The 23110-nt window shown below is 31.9% G+C and overlaps 1 long non-coding RNA gene across 2 annotated transcripts in view; it reads right to left on the bottom strand.

The window, feature by feature from the left end:
• Positions 1-23110, bottom strand: part of LOC139356993 (uncharacterized) — a 31800-nt gene that overhangs the window by 1134 nt on the left and 7556 nt on the right. For both annotated transcript variants that reach the window (XR_011609600.1, XR_011609601.1), the window contains 2 exons: positions 22772-22824; positions 8499-8803 (listed from right to left, as the gene is read on the bottom strand). This is a non-coding gene — a long non-coding RNA (uncharacterized lncRNA). The remainder of the gene's footprint in view (positions 1-8498; positions 8804-22771; positions 22825-23110) is intronic.

Here is a 23110-nt window from a genome sequence, read left to right on the forward strand (position 1 = left end):
AATGATTGTTTGAAGACTATTAAATGCACTCAAATTTAAAAGAACAAAGGAATATTATATTTTGTGTTTCATAAAAATTAAACCACTGGTAATTGTTGGTTCAATTTCGAAATGTTAATCCAAGAGTCATACTAGGCTCTGGTATGTTGGTGGTTTGAGTTCTAGGCACAATAGAAAGCTTAGGATATGTATTTCCCTTTTAATAGTTTATGTCTCCACAAGCTATTTCCCCCATTAAAACATACTTTTTTCTAAATCACCTAATTGTACAAGACATAAAATAGCTAACCTATACATGAAGCTATGATGATATATTAATGAAATAAGAGATCTGCTTATCCTATGACGACATATTAATGAAATAAGAGATCTGCTACAGATCTGCTTCTCAGACTGTATTTTATTATTTATTTTAAAACACCTTTCTTCATTATGAAAGTGATGCATGTTCATAATAAAATATTTATGAAGCACAGAATAACTATAAGAAAAATGTAAATGATGTATAATTCAACCAACTATGATAACCTCAGTTGGAGTTAACAGATGAATAATTTTTATATACCTATGTAAGGCATGTTTTATTCAGAATATCTGCATAGCATGGTATATACTCCTATAAAACATTGTTTGGATTGGCATGTTTCCATTTAATATTATTCAATGTTATAATTTTATCATTTGCATAATATTAAATTATATGTTTATTGAAAATTTTGCACAGCTAGTAATATGAGGTCACTTCCATTTTAATGTGGCTAATGTTGAATTTAATATAATCAATGACAGTGATGTTTGTAAATTTCTCAGGAATTAGTGCATTATGAATTAGCTGTATATGTTGAATTTCCCAAGAAGTAGAATTTCAAGACTGAATAATCTATATATTTATTTTTATATAAAATTCAATGGTGTATTCTGATATTTACGATTGAGAACGTCACATAAACAATACTAAATAAGGCACTTAATCTTAGTCAATTTGGAAACAAAATACATTTCTTTCCTAATATTAAAATTAAATATGTTTCTTGTTTTATTTTATTTATGTATTTATTTATTTCTTTTGAGACGGAGTTTCTCTCTTGTTCCCCAGGCTGGAGTGCAATGGCGTGATCTTGGCTCACTGCAACCTCCGCCTCCCAGGTTCAAGCAATTCTCCTGCCTCAGCCTCCTGAGTAGCTGGTATTACAGGCTCCTGCCACCACGCCCAGCTATTATTTTGTATTTTTAGTAGAGTCAGGGTTTCACCATGTTAGCAAGGCTGGTCTTGAACTCCTGACCTCAGGTGATCAGTCCACCTCAGCTTCCCAAAGTGCTGGGATTACAGGCCTGAGCCACCGTGCCTGGCCTTCTTGTTTTATTTTTATTGGTTACTTTCTTCTGTGAATTGCCTATGCATTTTTGTTGCCTATTTTTTCTATTAAGTGTTGTTATTAATTATTGACTTTGAAAACTTTTATTTTATGTATTAAGATCGTGTATATTTCAAATTTCTTTCAACTCTCTCTTAGTTTTTTATATGTATTAAACATATCACTGCTTTTGAAAAATAATGTATAAAGGAGAGTCAAAAGCAGGCCTGATTACAAAACAGTAAACTAGTTGCAGACAAAAATAATACCTGTGTTTTTAGCTATAAATACACCTAAAATGTCTTATTGTTTATCTATTTATTTATCTATCTATTTATTATCTAAGAAAAGTGATATTGGAAAGCTTGGCTACCTAGAGTCAAATAAACAGAAGATAAAAAGTTCTGTTTTCTGTTCAGAACCATAGCAATACGAATTTATAATACTTCCTCAGAAAGTTTATAACAATATTAAATCATTTAAAATAAAAACTTTTTATTTTATTTATTTACTTTATTTATCTAAAATAAAATAAAAAAGATAATACAAATCATTTAAAATAAAATAAAATAAAAATCATTTATTTAGTTACTTAAATATTTTTAATTGGTCATTTTAATTTTAATAGGTCATTAGTCACTTTTACTCTTTGTTTTAATGAAGTAATTTTCATTTTATTGGGAAAAATCAATTCATATGGTATGTCTCACTGCTTGTTTACCTCAATTGAAATCTTCACTGCATAAAAAATTAGAGAAAATTATTTGAACCTAATTTATTTTAAAAAGAAATCAAATCCTTACCAGAAATGTGTTTGAAAATATAATTTTAATGTTTTCCCTTCTTTTTCACAAAGTAACATTGATTTTTTACCTTTCTTTTGAAAAAATTTTTATGAACTAATTTTTTCATTTATTTTGGTTACTTGTAATCTGTCACATCCACATACAAAACATAGAAAAATGCATTCACATATTGATTAACTTTGCTAATCAACAATGACATACAATTGCTATATTTAGAAACAGATTCGCTGGAAAACTACGTATTTTATATATAATTTCATTCTTTCAAAAATATGTATATAATTGATTTATGTTAATTTTTCTGTTCAGTGATCCAGCAGCCGACAATGCCTATTACAATTATTAAATGTATTATTTGAGAAATATTTACTCCTGAGGTTTCATTGTGATTTCTTTTTTAATTAATAACATTTCTTAGCAAGTAGCTCCCAGAATTTTCTTGTCTGGCATCACATTCCAAATTTTAAAAATCAGTTCACGCCACATCTACATTGCTTTTTAAATGTAAAACCTTGCTAACATCATTACTAATTCACTTATGCATTTTTTTTAGTTTACCATGGAAATAAGATGTTTCAAGTAAGCTACATTTAAACCAATATACTTGCTTGATGGCAACTTAAATAACAAAACTTAAAATTATTTTATTATAGAGCCTGCATGTCAATATTGATATTAAGACAGTGTATGTCTGTGTGTGTGTATGTGTGTTCTCTGATAAATGATCCTCTGAAATGCTCTGCCTTGAGAAATGAAATGATATATTTTAAAAGGTACTGTGAAAGTACCAAGCTTGGTGAAAGCATTTATTTATTTGAACATAAAATATGAAATTTCAACAAAGTTGTTCTAGAAATAATAAAATGTGAATTCATATGTTTAGAAATGTCCACGTGATATTAAACCATTGGGTTTATCCAAGAAAATATATTTTTAAAAAATAGCACACTTGTTTGGTCAACATGGAGCAGTAATGGCTTCAATTTCTTCAAGTAGTTATCTGTTCAAGGAAGAAAAAAATCATTAGGCCTTTTTATTTCTCTACAACCTACCACCTACAACCACCCATAATTTAATCTTATGAAGATTAAATTGGAAAAATGTACAGAAAATATTTGGCTTACTTCCTGGTATTTGTGATTAATCGGTGTTGTGTTTCAACTTATTATTTTCCTTAGTGTGTGAAACGATGAACTGTCAGCCAAAATCTATGTAGATTCAACTCCTAAAAATAGTAACAAAATGCTAACTACTACATTATATGGAATTTTAAAGTGAGTTACTATTTAAATTTTGATATTTTACTTTTACTAGATTTGTCTAATAATAATAACAAATATATCTATATTGACTTTTGTTGCCCTTGGGTTGATGACACTTGGGTTATCAGAGATGGATTTGAGTGTACAGGAATACTTACACTCACATATATTCTTAGAGTTTTTGTACGTACTCAGTATATTATTCATTCGTTTGATAAATATTTAATGAATATTTAAAATCATCAATTAACTTATGCACTGCTAGGAATATTGGAGAATAAGGATGAGTTTTTCTACTAATGGAATTTATCTGCCAAAATTGATAGCTATTAGCTAATCATGCTAACTAATTTATAGTTGTCATCTGAGAGAACTGCTCTGAAGAAAAGACAGATGATCTTTGTGAGCACACAACAAAGCAGCCTTACTTAAACAGTAGAGTGGCTTTGTATGAGACACAGATGATGCTGAGCTCTCAGTACCAGCTACTCATATGTGAGCATTACGTTGTATTTGTCTTTCTGTCTCCAGTGACAAGCACAGTAACTAGCAAGTAATCAAACTATTTATTCAACTGACTTTATGTGACAAAACTTATTAAATGACCTTATATTGTCATCACTATAAGAAGAATAGATATTATCATTAAAATTAATGAATAAAAGCATGTGATCAGAAGACATGTAAATAATTTTGGAAATATATTTTAGGTTTCATTAAGATAATATTTTTAAATAAAATATGTTGTTTATGAAATATCAAGAAAACACTTGCTCTAATCTAAACCTATACAAAAATTAAATATATGCTTTTAGAAGCATGACCAGAAAGAAATCCTATTTACCATTTGTTTTACACAAACTTAAGTAGCAAAATTAATTGTGCTCACTAAAACACCAATCACCACATATAAAGATTAGAGTCCTGGTCACATGTTATTGGTATATTTAAATGGTTATAGGATAGATTAGTGAATATCAATGAATATCATAAAATATAATAGATAATGGCACTTCTTTCCACTCTTTGTCAGTATATAACCTTTGGGTCATTATATTGTATTCTGTAAACACTGAGAAAATTGATTATAGCAGAAGACTGTTGTGGATTGACTTGTTTTTTTTTCAAAAATGTTTAATAGATAAGTAGTAAAAACTGAGTATTATAGATTAGCTAACTAGGAGGTTACGGTAATATCCTCCTCCTTCACATCACTTTGCTATTATCATCAGTTATTTAGGGGAATATAGGTACAGTCATAGAAGTTAGGGTCCACTTAGCTTTAATGGAAAGGATACTCCCTTTGGGGAAAGGAGTTGTATGGAGTGGGAGGGAGTGGGCTGGATCTGAGAGAAGAAAGGTTTATTTCATGCCTTTAAATTAACGAATATCACCTGCAGGTCTCAGCTCTAGGATCAAAAGCTAATGGACTGTAAGTGGGAGTAATTGGTTTAAATGTTACTGAACCTAAAAGATTGGCAGGAATATTCAAGGATAATTTTGTGGTATTTCATGTTTGCCTTTTAAATAATTTAAAAACAACTGTTAGTTGTTGAAAGATATACTATCTATACACTTTTGAGGGTTTTACAATTGTTAATATCCCATCAATACATATTATGACCATTGGAGTGTGTTTGTTCATAACATATATTTAAATAATATTAACAGTTTAATCATCATGGCTTCTTATTTCAAATACTGCTAATAGGGTGTTAATCTACAATGCATAAATTGTATTTAGTGAAGTAACTAAAGCTAGTTTAAAATTTAATTGAAAAAGACATTCATATAGAACAAAAAGCAATCATAAATGTAAGCAGTGTTTAAATTTTATACTGGGTTTTCAGCCACTGTTGAAAATTTTTAATTTTGATTTTTAATTTAGGGTTGCTTTCTTTCTTTGATACAGAAAATATTAATAATGTGGTAAATATGTAAGTTATATTAAATCGAAAGATTCTAAATATCAACAGCTATTTGTACATTTCTATGTAAATGATACAATTTTCTAGTTTGTAAAGATAGATTTTGATGGCCCTTTAAATTAAAGACAGCTTTTATTTAAATATATTTATGTTAACTACTAGATTACATTTGATAATAAGTCTCTAAAGGAGATATTTTATATGTTTTTTGTATATAAACTTGTGAAAAATATTTCTGAAGTTCTAGAAATCAGTATTTAAAAGTTCAGGTATCTGAAAATATATGACAATGTAAATAGAAAAAACTATAGCTTCAAAAATAGAAACAAAAATGTAAGTATTTATTACAAGCGATGTACTACACACATACATCTTTGGTTAATTAAATACACAAATTTTTTTTTAGTTAATTAAACCTTCATGCTACCAATATGAATTTTCAACATTATTGCAGCTGCATAGGTCACATTAGTCTTTTTTTAACTTGTTATTTTTTCAAAACACCTATAATAATTTTCATTTACTTCTTTTTGTTCGTATGTTTTGTCTCTTTAGTACTTTTACTTAACCTGTTTCTAAATATCTGTAAATTTTATTATTTAAAAAAACAAGATTTAGTTTTTTAGATCTCTACTGTATTTTTTCTTGTCTATTTCTTTGCTTTCTTCATTTATTTTGTTTTATTCTCCCACTTTCTTAATTTTTTTTTTTATTTTTTTAGTTTCTTGAATTGAAGACAGATAAAATTCAGATTACAGATAATGAACCTGTCGTTATATATCTGCAGAGAGAAATATTTGAAGGTTTTCCTTTTTATTTAATTTCCAACTTTAAAGTTCAGGGGTACGTGTGCAGGATGTGCAGGTTTGTTGCATAGGTAAACGTGCACCATGTTTGTTTGCTGCACAGATCATCCCATCACCCAGGTATTAAGCCCAGCATCCGTTAAATATTCTTCCTGATACCCTTCCTCCTCCCACCCCCAACCATCTGACAGGTCCCAGTGTATGGTTTTTTTTCCCATGTGTCCATGTGTTCTCATCATTCAGCTCCCACTTGTAAGTAAGAACATGTAGTATTTGACTTTCTGTTCCTGTGTTAGTTTGCTAACCATAATGGCCTCCAGCTCCATCCATGTCCCTGCAAAGGACATGATCTTGTTCCTTTTAATGGAGGTATAGTATTCCCTGGTGTATATGTACCACATTTTCTTTATCCAGCCTATCATTGATGGTCATTTAGGTTGATTCTATGTCTTTGCTATTGTGAACAGTGCTACAATGGACATACACGTGAATGTATCTTTATAATAGAACATTTTATATTCCTTTAGGTAAATACCCAGTAAAGGGATTACTGGTATCATTCCGCTGTGGTCAGAAACATATTTTCTGTATATAATTTTACTAATTTAAATTTGTTTGGACTTAACTTAAGGCCCAAGATATAGTCCATTTTGGTAAGTATTCTTTGTGTACTTGTAAGCAATGTGTGGTTGCTGGATGCAAATTACATGTATTTCAATATCTTTACACTTTTTGGTGATTTTATTCAGATCCTAAAAGTAGGGTGTGTTAAAATATTTAAGTGTGTTGTAGATGTGTCTATTTCTCTTATTAGTTCTGTATCTGCTTTTTAATTATTTGTTATTGATGTTCTATTCACGTATTATAAAATTAACTCTTTTAAAATGTACATTTCCATGGGCTTTAACAATGATGTGTAGCTACTACATATGTGAATTCCAAAATATTTTAATCACCCCAAGATAAAGTTATTTCTAACATTTTACTTTTATTTTTGATTCAGTATTTGCTGGATTGCTATAAATGTTTAATTTTTTAATACAATTTTAACTTTTATTTTACATCTAAGGGAAAGAGGTGCAGATTTGTTACACAGTTACGTCGCATGAAGCTGGGGTTGGGATATGAATGATCTTGTCACCCAGGTAGTGAACATAGTACCAATAGTTAGTTTTTCTTTCCATGCCCTACTCTGCCATCTTTATGTCCATGGGTACCAATGTTTAGCTCCCACTTTACAACAGCAAAAATCGCAGAACAGGCAGCTCCAGGTGTTTGTTCCACAGAAACACCACTCGCTATTTCTAAATAAATATTCTTCAGTTTTTGTTTTAAAATATTTAAAATTTTATATACTTTCTGCAGAAATATACACTATTATTATTGCCATGGAGAGACAAGAGAGTCTTTTGTTTTCCAATTTATATGGCTTTAGGTAGCCATGTTTTCCAAGTATCACCTTTCAGGTTAGATATGTTAGATGATAGATGGATGGATAGATAGACAGATAGATAGATAGATAGATAGATAGATAGATAGATAGATAGATAGATAGACAGACAGATAGATGTAAGGAATTTTTAGTTATAGTTATAAAGGCAGATCTTGTTTTTTTCTGGTACTACTTGACTGTTTTCTAACCATGCCTGTTTATGAATTTTCTTTATACATAATTTTTCGAAAGCAGTGATGTTATGTTTAATACACATACAAAATTAAGAGATGTATTAAATTTGGAATACATTTAAAACATGAGTTATCTTGACACAGTTGATTCTGACAGATTGTGCTGAATTTTTTAGTGTTTCTTTGGGGCGATGGGCCTTTAGAACTCCCTATTCTTCTATTTCTGCTGATGTGTTACCACATGCTTTTGTATTTTAAAACTGTATTATTACTTGTATATACATTGGAGTTGAAGTATCTCCTTGCCTAATTTAATATTTTATCATTTAGGAATATCTATCCTCATCACTAGTCATATTTTACAGCTTAAAGTTTAATATGTTTGATATGATGTATTAACTCTATATTAAATATATATCAGTTTTTCCTCAAGCTACCTTTTTTAGTGTATCTTTCCCTTCTTTTACTCTCAAATAGTCATGCTCTTAATCTTTGTATATCTCTTGTATGCCTTATATTATTTGTAGTGTATCTTATTCAGTCTAAAACCATTTGCTTTGAAAAGAAAGTAGAGGAGACCTATATAAATAGTAGAATCTATTGTATTAGTGGTTTGGAAGACCCCAAATTGTAGTTGTTATATTTTCCCAAATTGATTTCTATATTCATTGCTTTTTCAATACAAATCTGAGTATTGGAAAGAAAGGGTACTTACAAGCTGATTTTAAAAATGTAGACTTTTTCCTTGCTCCTTTGGAGTTTTGCTATGCATTTGTCTAAATGTGATTTCCTTTCTACTTATCTAGTTGTTCAGCTTGGAGTTCATAGAACCTGATGAATCTATGGCTTTGTGTCCATCTATTTCAGGAAATGTTGATCAGTATATCTTTAACTGTTGCCATTGACACATTCATTCTACTGCCTCTTCTGGTGCTCCTGTAATGTATATGTCAGGCCTTGTCACTGATTCCCATGTGTCTGGTAGAATGTTTTTCTGTATTTTATCCTTTTTTTTTTTCTCTGTGAGATTCAGAAAAAAATATATATTTTCTGTCAACCTGTATTTTAGCTTAAACATCTTTTCTTCCTGTTAGTCTACTGTTGAAATCCAGTACCTTTAACTTCAGTAATGATCTTTATAACTTTTAGCATTTCTATTTTATTTCATTTTCCATTTACCAATTGAGCATTTTGTTTGATTGAATTTCTTTCCTTAATTGAATTTAAAGAAGTAAATTATACTTCTTTTGGCCACTTTTTAAAATGTTTGTCCTGGAGTTTGCAATATACATTTGCAACTACTTCAAGTCTATTTCTAAATAACATTGTACAACTTCATGGATAATACAAGTACCCTATAATACAGGTAACAATGTATTTCCAATTCCTTCTTCTATACTTTATATTATTGCTGTCATTCATTTCACATATCCATAAGCTATAAAGCTATAATTATAGAATACATTGTTTTATTATTTTGAACCAAGCATTATTTGATAGCTCAATTACTGATAAAAATAATAGTTATTTTTTACCCTCACTCATTACTTCACTTATACTCTTCCTTTGTGTAAACCCTTCTTCTCTCTGCCTCTCTCCCAACTTCTAGTAAACCTACCCATCGACAAATTTTCACAAGTCGAAAGCTAAAATGACACATAATTCCACTGTGTATATATATTATTTTTTGATAATTTTATCTTCAAAATATTGAAAACTTATGTACTTCCTGCTACTAAGTTACATATAAGAAAGCGAACATAATTCTTCATTGTAATTGTCTTTTTAAATACAGAATATGACCACTGTGTCAGGAAAGGGTTTGGTCAGATTCTGTTTTGATTACTTTCAGGGTCTGTAATATCAATATAATTAATTTTATATTTTCTTTGTGTCTAGGTTCAAATAGAGCCACTTACTGACACGCTCTGCATATTTCAGTAATTACAATGCCTCTCTAAAACTATTGTCTACTCTATAAAAAGAATAATAATATTATATATCTCACTTACTTTTGTTAGTATTTAACTTATTCCATATACTGTATTTAGTATACTGCTTGACTGTACTTAGCATACTTCTTGACAAGTATTAAATACTCAGTAACTAGCCAATTTATGAATATTACTATAATTATATTCATTGCTAATTGCAGACAATTTTTAGGATCTTTTAATTTGCATGGCATCATTAGAGTTGATGAGCTAATTTTACTAACTTAAAACAAGAGCTCCCACCTATTTATTAAATTATTGCTAAAATAACTCTGAGATAGTTCTGCATCTGACATCAGGGATTTCACTATTATAACTTGTGTTTGTGTCACGTTGGACTATTAGAAATAGGAGGTGACAAATATGTAAACTATATATTATGTTTTATGCTTGTTCTTTTCAGTTTCTTTAACATTTCATACAGTGCCAGACTGAATGGGCTATTTCTGTCTAATTGACAAATGCAACAATGTATTGGGCTAAGTGCTTAGAGAGTTGCAACAAGAGAGATTTTTAACTTCAGTGTCAAGATCCTGTTGCTGCTGCAGGCTATTTACCTCGTTTCAATAGCAAGGTCACCATCAGAGTCACCTGCCTTTTCGGATATGAAAACTTGTTGGCAGAAAAGGGGTTTGGAATTCTCACAGCTGGTCAAGAGGGACAGAAGATTTCAATATGTTGCATATAACAAAAATAGATTTGGGATTTTTTTTCCCCTACATAGCTGTCTTTGTTTTAGCTAGTGTTGTTACCTTTGCCTCTGCCAATATTTACTCCTTGGGTAATGATAGAACAGGCCCATGTCTCAGTGATTCAGCCATTTTTAGCCAGGGCATGCAATATGATTTCATCAATGTGTTTTGCCTTATATTGTCTAATGATGTTTATTTTCCTTATATTGGCTCACAAGATTCTTTTTGTTTGATTTTTACTCAACTGTACATGTCATCTTTTTTTTTTTTTTTTACAAAATTTAACTTTGTTACATAATTTTATTCTAACCAAATATATGTGTAATCTGTCTCCAAAATCCATCTCCTCACTTAATAAATTATTACTCCCTTCTCTATTATATATTTTGTGAATGTTTGCCATATGAGGTTTTTTAACTTTTTGATTATGTTTTCACAAATCAATTGTATTATTATCAACAGTAAGCATTATTATTAATCAATAATAGTTAATGCACCAAATTAGACAGCATGAAGAATGAAATAAGTATGATTTTTCAGTTTTCACTTTCTTCATATTTATACACATAAACGAACTAATATCCTTCACCCCAAGGCTTCATCAGGGGTCCGATTTATGACAAACACCAGCAGGCACAAAATTGAAAAAGGGCATCAGCCTCTGCAGCCTATAAAGATTGGGATACATTTTTGTTGGCTGTAGACTCCAAGTTTTGTGGGTCACGTTTAAACCCCATTGCAGATCCTTAGCCTTTGGTTTCTAATCTCCCTGTTTACCCTATTGGGTAGGTTGACTCAGGTTATCACCTTGTGTTTTTGCCTTGTTTTGCTGTTCCTTTTGATGATAAGTTCTCTCTAAAATTTTAACTTTCCTATGAATATCAGCACAAACGAAAAATTAAATCTTTCTGTGGCACAGTGCAGTTTAGATTTTTTTACACTTGAATGCCTTTAGTTCCTGAGAGCTTCTCCTAAATTAAGGAAGAACAAGTTTGGGCTTCTGTCACAGGATGTGACATGAGAGGACACTGAAAATCAGGTATGTAAACCGAAAAATGTTTCAAACAAGAGAGAAGATTGAGTATAACCAAGAACGTCAAAGGAAAATGTTCACACTGGTTGTGTTCTCACTAAACCCCTAGTCCTTTCTGCTTGTGAACTTTCACACCTTTATAATTACAATAGGCACCATTCTTATCCTCATTTTATAAGTGAGTAAATCAAGTCATAGAGAGGATAAGTAACTTAAGGTCTTGCAGTCAACAAGTGGTTACGGCAAAATTTGAACACTAGTAGTTTGCCTGCCCCACAGCACACGCTGTTATTGTTATATTATATCATTATACTAAAAGTACTACCGAGTATCAGGTGTGATAGCAAAAGTAAGTGCAAAAGAGATACTTGTATGTGCCTAACATTGATAAGGCTGAAAATTACTTGAGTTGGTAACTGTAGTAGTTAAGACAATAATCTCTTATGAATAATGAGTTTGACAATATAATTTATCATCCAGACCTGAACACTTTTGAGGATGAAAAGGGACTATTAATAATTATTCTGAGACAACAGGCTTAATTCAGGGCCATCTTTAGTAATCTGGACATTAGATCAGTTAATGTATGAGTGGCTTCCCCAACAGTTCAGGTGCAGCAAATAGGGCCAACACAGAAGATTGTTCCACTGATCTAGCCAGTGGGAGTAAGCCAGGAAATAACTGTTTTGTACCAATTTTCATGTAAACATTCCCTGCCATGGGCAGGTTACTTACTACATTTATTATAGGTTTTCAGAAAGTAATATTACACCTTGCAGAATATCCTTTACAGAATTTCATTTTAAAATGTTGCTTGCTTGATTTCTATTTCAGAATATGACAAAAAATAACCATATGAAATCCCTTGCTGCACCTGTTTCAAGATGGGTTTGTCACAAGTGTACATTATGTCATCCAGTATCCTTTCTAAAAATGTGACACATGAAATATTTCATTTAGAAATCAATGTTAGAAAAATGTTTTCTCTAAAATAGATAGGTTTACTTTTCTCTAATTATGAAAATTAGTTCATTCTGTTTTAATTTGGCCTGCAAAATATGTTGTCTCTTCTAATCTGCATACTTGTCTCCTCAAGTACTTGGTCTGCAGTATCTATGTATATTTATATTTTTTCTTGTCTGGGTTTTCTACTTCAATTTTCTGTTTTTAAAATATTATAAGTACTTTTTTTGTACACAGCTTTAAATCCTTCTTAAATGGGATTGAAAAAAGTATTGTAGATACATTTATGTTGTAGCAAACCAGTAGAATCTAAATATAGCTTTAACAATGATCCTCCTGTAGACAACTATTGACAATGTTTTTTGTTTAATTTCTTTACAGGAAAATACCTAAACTAATGCCCACTGATTGCATCATCAGTGTTTCGGAATAGCTAATTTATGTATGCTTTATCCTCTAAACCATAATAAAGGCAGCTCTGTTCAGAAATGCTTCAATTCTTGGCACTAGCTCCCCTAAGTGGGGAAGGCTGGCATAACACTGGTTAAATAAGTAGGTGTCAAATCTTCTGCACAAAAGCCAGCAAGAGTCCTACCTACACCAAAGATCTCTTTTTACATTTCTTAAAATGCTGTCAAGATGAAAATATGGCAGACCATATAAGAAAACAGGTCGTGGTATATTCAATATAAAAATTCATAGTTTTGTCAGCAGAGGAATTTTGTAACGGTTGAAATTTGGAAGAGCATAGACCTGTGCCTGATTAGATGTGTTATATATTAAACCTAGTGAACAAAGAGTTGTCACATGATCCCTGATTCTAGAACAACCACAACTTGAAAGGAGTTTGCCCCATTGTGTTCCTCCCCAATATACTGAATTGCTTTTAGACATACAAATGTACTTAGTACAAGTCATTGATATCTGTAGTATAACTAAATGTGCGTATAAAGACAATAATTTAAAACACACTAGCTAAAAAAGGATTGGAGAATATAGAAGAGACTAAGGCATGCCTCAAAAACTGGGTAAAGGAAACACAGGGCCTAGATTGATTTGCCATCAGTCAAAGGAACATAAGTAAATTTTGAGTGCTCTCATCACAAATAACTGATAAGCATGTGAAGCATGTCATATGTTAAAGAGCTTGACTTATTCCACAATGTATAAAGTTGTATATCATAAATGCATACAGTTTTATTGTCAATGTTAAGAAGACAAGTATAGATTCTATAAATAAATTTAAAGCTACTTGTAAAAGAATAGTGTCTCCCAAGATCTAGAGGAAATGCACAATTTAAAAATACTTTCTGTGGCAAACATAAAGTAATATGACAGTAATCTTTTCTTTAAAGATTCTGAGGCATACACCTATTTATTTTTAATTATAATATTAAGCATATTTGATAAACATGATAGACAGATGCATAGATTGATCGAATTGTGTTTTCCAAAATGATACCTCAAGTCCTAACCTCTGGTAAGTGTGAATGTAACCTTATTGTGAAATTAGGTCCTTTCAGGCATAATCAAGTTAGAATGAGGTCAGACTGGATTAAAGTCTACCCTAATCCAATGATTGGTGCCATTATAGGAGACGTAAAGAGAGGAGAATGCCATATGAAGATACACAGACATGAACACAAGGAAGAAGGCCATGAAAAGATAGAGGCAGAGATTTGAAGTGGCAACCACCAAAAGCGAAGAAGCAGCAATAAGGTATTTTTCTCTTCTGTTTTTAGAAAGAACATGGCCCTGCTGCCACCATAATTTTGAACTTATAGCCCCCCCAAACTGTGAGATAATAAGTTTGTTCTTTTAAACCAACCAGTTTGTGTTATTTTGTAAAAGCTGACCCAACAAACCAATACAGTTAGACAATAAACTAGAGAGATGCATTGCTCTACACAGAGGAGACGTGTAACCTTGCCCTGAGTTTCATACCTGGATAACATAAAGTCCTGTCCCTTTCAGTATTGTTTAACGAGGCTATATTTGCTTTGCTCCCTTGGGACTCTTTTTGGGGATCCATGAATTCTTTGCAATATTTGATAGATGGAGGAGGCACGGTTCTTAAGCAAAAATTACCATTGCTCTTGCCCTAATTGATATGATTTGGCTATGTCCTTCCCCAAATCTCATCTTGAATTGTAATCCCGATAATCCCCACATGCCATGGAAGGGACTCGGTGGGAGGTAATTGAATCATGGGGGCTGTTTTCTCCATGCTGTTCAATTCTCATTTGAATTAAGGTGAATTAATTTTCTGAATTAAGGTGAAGCTTGACTTTTTGAATGATGTGTCTGTGGTCATGTCTAGATATACAACTTCCATGTCTTCTTTTCCCTAAAGAGACTGCCTAATCTATATTTCTAAATACATACATAGAGTTCTACATGCATATATAAGTACATAAATACATATATGCATGCCTACCTACAGATAAACACATACATACATATATATGTGGCAAGTGCCACCATGCCTGGCTACTTTTTGTATTTTTTTGTAGAGATGGGGCTTCACCATGTTGGCCAGGCTGGTCTCAAACTCCTGACCTCGGGTGATCTGCCCACCTTGGCCTCCCAAAGTGCTGGGATTACAGGCATGAGCCACCATGCCCGGCCTAAAGTCTTTCCACATTGGGTGTAGCATTTTAAATTCACTACAGCAATCTATACATGATCCACTTCCTCCACATCCTGGCCAGCATTTGATGTCATTATTTTTTTTTAACCATTCCTGTAGTTATGTAATGATGTCAGCTGATTTTTCAGTTTGCATTTCTCCACTAGCTAATGGTATTGAAGGTCTTTTAATGTGCTTATTTGCCATTTGTATATTTTCTTTAGATAAATTTGTGTTCTTGTCTTGTGCTTATTTTGTAACTGAGATACTTATTGTTTTATTATTGATTTCTGATCATTTTAAAATATTTTCTAGACACTAGTCATTTGTTGTATATGTGACTTGCATAAAATTTTTCCCAGTCTATTGCTTGAATTTTCACTTTCTTCACATGGTCTTGTCCCAGGGAAAAGTTGTTAATTTTGTTGAGGTCTGATATATCAAATTTTCTTGTCTAGATCATGCTGTTGTCAATTTTAAAAACTGTCTATCCCTAGATGCTAAAAATTTCCCCCTAGATTTTTAATAAAATATTTAGTTTTTCACATTCAACATGTAAGTTCACTATTCACCTTGAATTAATTTTGACATAAGTTGTGATGTTTAGCTAGAAGTTTCTATTTTTGCCTACGGATATTCTACTGTTCTTATATTTGTTGAATTGGCTCTCCTTCCTCTTTCGAATTGCTTTTTCATCTTTGTAAAAAATTACTTGGGTTTATTTGTTTTGAGTCTGTATCTGGGTTCTTTATTCTGTTTCAGACCTCTATGTATCAGCCCCTCTACTAATACTCCTCTGTCTTGATTATTCCTAATGACTGTAGAGTAAGGCTTAATATTAGCTACAGTGATCTCTTTCACTCAAATTTTTCTTTCAAAATTGTTTTAACTATTTGAGGCCTGTGACTTTCCATATGAATTTTAAAGTAAGACTGTCAATATTTATAAAATAATACCCTACAGGTAATTTGAAAAAAAATGCATTAAACTTATAAGTCAGTATGTGGAAAATTGATCTTTACAATATTGAGGTTTACAATACTTGAGCAGAATATTTCTTTACATTTGTTTGTCTTTCAAAAATTTAATCAGTATTCTGTAATTTTTTGGCATACAGATTCTGTACATGTTTTGCTCAGTATACACCAAAAGTATTTCATTTCATTTAGCATATTTGTAAATGATGTTGTGTTTTTAAGCTTTGTTTCTGCTTGTTCATTGTTGGTGTATAAAAATGTGATTGATGTTTGTACTACTGATCTTGAATCCCAACACTTTGCTGAACTCACTTTTTAACTTATCAGTTCTAAGAGTTTCGTTATTGTTTTTATAACATTTCTTGGGAGTTTCAAAGTGGCCAATCATGTCCTATGTCAACATACACACATTTGTTTCCTTTTTCCAAATTGTATGCCATTTAGTTATTTTTCTCATCTCCTCAAAGTGGATAAAGCTTCTAGTACTGTGTTGAACAAGAGTGCTGAAGGTGAGTATCCTTGTGTGGTTTCCAATCTTGAGAGGGGAAAATATGCTTTCACTGTAAAATAAGTTACCTGGAATTTTTTTGTGAGTGTTCTCTATCAAGCAAAAGCAGCTCCTTTATATTCCCACGTTAATGAGAGTTTTTATTAGGACTAGGTGCTGTATTTTGTCAAATACTTTTTTCTAGGTCAATTAACAGGATCATGTTGCTTTCTTTTGTTTGTTTTTATAGTGAATTCCATTAATTGATTTGCAAATGTTGAACCAGCCTTGTGTAACTAGAATATACATCACTTGGTCATCATATGTTAATATTTTTACATATTAGTTGATTTCACTTGTTAATATTTTCTTGATAATGTTTATATTTCAGTTTTGCTTTTTTTTTTTTTTTTGGTAATGTCTTTGGTTGATTTCAGTATTGAAGTACTATTGGCCTTAAAAATGTCTTGGGATACATTCCCACCTCTTTTATTGCTTTTGGAAAAGTGTGTATACATTTAGTGTTAATTTTTAGTTAAATGTTTTATAGAATTTTTCTTTAAAATTATCTGGGCCTTGGATTCTATTTTGAGAATTGCGTATTAATTAAATGTATTTAATGATTAAAAGACTATTCATATTATCTATTTCATCTTTGTTAAGTTTTGGTACACTGCAGTTTCAAATAAATTGGTTCATTTTTTCTAAGATATTGAATGTATGAATAAAATTTTTGTACTATATCCTTACTATCACTTTAATAGTTGCATGATCTTTAGTAATATCCTTTATTTTATTTTTGATATTGGGGTTTGTATTTAGTTTGTGTGCTGTATTTCTTTTCATAATTTCATAATTTTACATTTAACATATCATTCATATTTATGGTAATTATTGATATGTTAAGGCCTAACTCTGACATTTTATTTTTTAATTTCTGTAGGTCTGAGGCTATTTTTTAAAATTTACTTACTCAGTGTTGTATAGATTAAATAAATTCTACTGATCCACCCTTAAACCTGATGATTCTATCCTCCGTCTTCTCTTTACTATTGAGCCAACTTGGAAGATTTTTATTTCTGTTATTGTAATTTTCTATGTTTTTTTTTTTAGAATTTATATTTCTTTGTTGAGATTGTCTAATTTTTCATTTGCTTGGAGAGAATTCAAAATTATTTATGAAAGCATTGTCACGATGGCTGCTTTAAAATCCTTACCAGATAATTCCGAAATCTGATTAATCTTGGTGCTGATGCGAGATGATTATCTTTACTTATTCCAGTTGTGTGACTTTCTTGGTCTTGTTTTTATAGGAGATTCTTAGTCATTCCTAAATAGTTTGGCTATGATGCTGGGATACTCTCAGTCTTTTTGAAATAATTTATTTAAGTATGTAGTCTTGCTGTTTAGGTTTAGCATTCGGGTCTGGGATTATATTTGTAAACTGTACTTATAATAAAATCTAATTTTCAGACACTTTGTAGTGCTATTCTTATCTGCTTGGCTTATTTCTTATTAGTGGAGTTCCCACTGTTTCCTGCTGGTGCTGCTTGAGGAGGTAGAAGGAGTTTCTCAGCCCAGTCTTCCTGGTATTCCTTGATGAGGAAAAGCTATCACTAGCCCTTTCCAGCAAGAGCCCTTTCCAGGCCTGGTGTTTGTTGTGATATGATCTCACTTGCCTTTAGGGGATGGAGAGTACCTCCTAGGCTGTGCATTTTTTTGTGCTTAGATAAAACTTGCTGGTGCTGCTTGCCTGCTAGGTGCTCCTATGTGAAAGGTAGGAGTCGTAAGGCCTTGGAGACAAAAAGTCTTCATAGGCTCAGCATTTGTTGTGGTAGGATTTTTTTACCTGTATACCACTGCGGCCACCACCATTACCACCACCATATGTCTCTTGGTGGGGAAGAGGACTCTCGGGTTCAGCAAAAAAGGTGACTTCAATGGCTAAATTCTTATTGTGATGGGACCTCCTTTGTAGGTACTCCTGGGCCATATGCTGTCTCTGAGTGTGGGAGAGGAGGTTCAGTCCACACAGTAAAGAAGTGTACTTTTTCTGTTTCCTTATCCTTATCATGAGCTTCCAAATCTGTGTCCTCGTTGATTTTTTCAGGCTCACTTGATGTTGCCTATGGGACTCTCTTTTGATCCTGTGATAGGATTAATCTACGAGGGAAAAACTCTCTTATTAGACTGAGGATCAGGAAACATCAAACTTCTGTCACTTTCTTCTGATGGGATAATAAGATACGCTGCCAAAATGTTGTTCCTGACTCCTCTAATCTTCACCTTCCTCTTATCACCTTTCAGAATTTTTCTTTGGTCATCTCTTGCATTATTTTCAAGGCTTATAGTTGAATGTGGTAGGGAGGAACCTAAGGAGACAGGTCTATCCCATCTGCTCTATACAGAAAATGTATGGCTGCTTTTAATTTTATCTCTATCTGGACTTTTAAGCAATTGAATGATGATGTGCTTTGTATTTTTTCATGTTTCTTGTGTTGGGGTTTATTGAACTTCTTAGGCCTTTAGGTTTATAGTTATTGTCAAACTTGGAATGCATTCAACTATTGTGGCTTCAAATATTTTTTCTGCAATCCCTCCCCCAACTCCATTTACAAGGACTGCAATCACCACTTGCAGTATTAGGCTACTTGAAGATATAGCACAGCTCACTGATGCTATTTTCATTTTTAAAAATCCTTTTTTCTCATTATGCATATTTTTTAGATTTTTGTTTTACTGTACCTTCAAGTTTAATAATCTTTTATTCTGCAGTGTTTAATTCGTCATTACTCTGTCTAGTGTGTTTTCATCTCAAACATTGTAGTTATCTCTAGACGTTGTTTTTGAGAGTTTCTAAAAAAATTCTTTGTATATGCTTTTCTGTATAAGGTAGTGATAGGAAATCTGTGTAATGGAAGTAATTCCAAAGAAATATAGAATGATTTACTCAGAACTGTGATCCCTTATGTATTGAGTTTAATTTTGTAGCCATCAAGTTTGAAGTGTTAAAACCATAATGCATTATTTGCAGAATTGCAGTGGCTAATTAAGCAATGAAACTATCAAATGTAAGCAGTGTTTAACATATAAAACAAGATATAATTTCCAAACCCAAAATAACACCTCAACATATCTGCTTAGAAAAGCTGAATCAATCTGTAGCAAAGCAAGAGTAATAATAAAAAAGATTTATCTTTTCCCTAGTTTAGAATACTTATGAATTTGAAAGACTATGTATCAATAGTCTTATTCCATTTTGTGTTGATAATAAAGGGATACCTAAGGCCAGTTAATTTATGATGAAAAAAGGTTTATTTGGCTCACAGTTCTAATGGCTGGAAAGTTTAAGATTGAGCATCTGGTGTGGGCGGCAGGTGGGTTCCACTCACAGCAGAAGGTGAAGGGGAGCCATTGTGTGCAGAGATCACAGGTGAGAGAGGCAAAGAGAGTATGGAGTGGGAGGGGAGGTGCCATCCTCTTTTTTTAACAACCAGGTATCCAGGGAACTAATAAAATGAGAGGTCATTTATTCTGCAAAGGGAACTATTCCACAAATAAAATTACCCTATTCATGAGGGATGCACCATGATGACTTAAGCAGCTCCCATTAGGCCTTACCTCCAACATTGGGGATTTAATTTCAGCATGAGGTTTAGAAAGAACAAACATCTAAACCAGGGGTGTCCAATCTTTTGGTTTCCCTGGGCCACAATGGAAGAAAAAGCAATGTCTTGGGTCACACGTAAAATATATAGTAACATTAACAATGGATAATGAGCTTTAAAAAATTGCAAAAAAATCTTAAAAAGTTTTAAGAAAATTTATGAATTTGTCTTGGGCCACATTCAAAGCTGTCCTGGGACACAGGTGGCCCACAGGCTGCCTGCTTGGACAGACTTGATCTAAGCCATAGCAATTATGTTACAATGGTGCAGTACAATGATAGGAAAGCATAATTAGTTACTCAGATTAAGAAGGATGCACCAAAACAAAAATCAACATATTATTTCCTTCACTGAGAATTTCTTGGTAAGAAAAATATCAGTTGAACTATCTAATGTGGCAAATGGCAAAGTAAAAACAGTTATTCATACAAAACCCAATGTGTTACCTTTGAGATGATCTCTTTATTACATGTTAATATGAAAGCTTATTATAAAGTTCAGTCCAGAAAAGTTATTGAAAATGTTTTAATTATATGAGGAACTCTTATTGAGTAGGTATATTAGTCCATTTTCACACTGCTGATAAAGACATGCCCAAGACTGGGTAACTTATAAAAGAAAGAGGTTTTATTGACTCACAGTTCCACATGGCGGGGGAGGCCTCACAATCATGGCGGAAGGGCAAGGAGCATCTTACACGGCTGAAAGCAAGAGAGAGCTTGTGCAGGGGAATTTCCCTTTATAAAACCATCAGATCTCATGAGGCTTATTCACTATCACAAGAACAGCATGAGAAAGATCCATCCCCATGATTCAATTACCCACCACCGGGTCCCTCCCATGACACATGGGAATTTTGGGAGCTACAATTCAAGGTGAGATTTGGGTGGGGACAGGGGCAAACCATATCAGTAGGCAAAACAAACAAACAAACAAAAAACAATTTGGTCACATGTATTTAATAATGTAAAATTGGGCTTCCATAGCTATTATTTTATATATTTTCTGAAAATAATCTTAATATTTTTATAAAATACAGAAGTAAAATATATTTTCAAAGGGCCAAAAGAGAAGCAATTCTTGAGAGAATAAGGTTACTATAATTCATAATGACAAGTTCAATAATTTAACAATTGTAAATAAAATTATGAGTGATGCTTATTCTGTATATAATTATTACCAATTGCTTTAAATTTGGAGTATAATATTTCTCTTTTTTCTATCAAAATATTATCTATGCATAAAAAAATTCATGGATCCAGAATAATCTCTATTAAAAAATCAATTTTAATGACACATTTACAGGATACATCACTAAAATCATCTACTGAAAAACAATTTATGATTAATTTTTAAAAACCTAAATATAGAATTATTTGCATCATTTTACATAACACAAAAATTACTGACCTAAGCATTGTCAAGTTATGTTTAAAATTGTTTTTTTTCTCATCAATTCATGTTATTTTGCTTCTTATTTTATTTCTGTGGCATATGTTTCTCTACTATGAATATAATAAAAGAAAACATAATAACCATCTAGATAAATACTACCTCTTGAAAACTTCATAATGACCAGTCTAATCTATATAAATATATTTTAGAAACAAGACACAAGCTGAATGTTTACATACATAGGCATTAAATATAGCAAATCACTTCACTCATAACTTTCATTTATTTATAAGTGCAAAACAAGCTATAGACATAAAATTGATTATATATGATACTATCCATACACACCTTCAATAAAAATCTATCTTTTTAAGTAATGGTTTCTTTCCTCCTGTGTTATATTTATTCTGAGTATATTTACTGAATATTGTTTTATGTCTGTGGATTCTCATGTTAATAATTTGGGTTTGCATTTGATCTCTTTAATATTTTTATGTTTTGTAAGTCATTTTACTGCATTTTGCCAAATATTTTTAAACATACTAGAAATTGAAAAATAAAATGTATCCTTCACCACAGATAGATTGAGGACTGTCCTAGTGACCTCTTTAAATTTACATTTACTAACAATCATTATACTTTTTGCACAGGCAGTTTGTTAAATCTGCAACTTGACAATTGGTTCAGTTGTGCATTTGTATTAAAAATAAAATTGGAACTATTCAAAAGCATTCTGGTTGGATTTGTTATTTTTCATTTGTCATACATAGTTTATCTCAAAAAAGTTTTCAGAGAAAGGGTACAAGAATGTGGAACATTGAGATACAACTCCAACCATGGGGAAAATTTTAAACCTTGGCCAACTGGATTACTTTGTGCTTAAATACTGTCTGCCTTATGCTGTAGTGAAAAGAATATTAGGCTGATAGTATCACTACACATACTTTTACAAAAGATTCTCTTACCAAAGGAGCAACTTCGGACTCTGTTTTTAAAACTTTCTAAACTATTACTTAGGATAACTCTGAATAGCAATGGTGTTATTACCAAAAATAATCAGTAAATAAATTGTGCTAGTTTGTTTTGTATTGTTGTAGCAGAATACCTGAGGCTGGGTAATTCATAAAGAAAACAGATGTATTTAACTCACAGTTCTGCAGACTGAGGAGTACCAAAAGCATTGCACTGGCATCTGTTCAGCATCTGGTGAGTGAAAGAACCACATCTTAGGTAAAAATACAGTGAGAAATTCAAAGGGGAAGCCAACAAAGAACGTCATGAAAAGAGAAGCTCCTGGCTTTATAATAACTCACTCTCAAGAGGGAACGAATCCACTCCCACAAGAACTAATCCAGTTTTGCCAGAGTGAGAACTTGCTTACCACTGTAAGAATGGCACCAGACTAATTATTAGTAATCCACTCCCATGAACCAACACCTCCCACCAGGCCCCATCTCGCAAGATCACCAAATTGGGATCAAATTTCAAC

Source organism: Macaca nemestrina, chromosome 11, assembly GCF_043159975.1.
Source record: "Macaca nemestrina isolate mMacNem1 chromosome 11, mMacNem.hap1, whole genome shotgun sequence".
Lineage (NCBI taxonomy): Eukaryota > Metazoa > Chordata > Mammalia > Primates > Cercopithecidae > Macaca > Macaca nemestrina.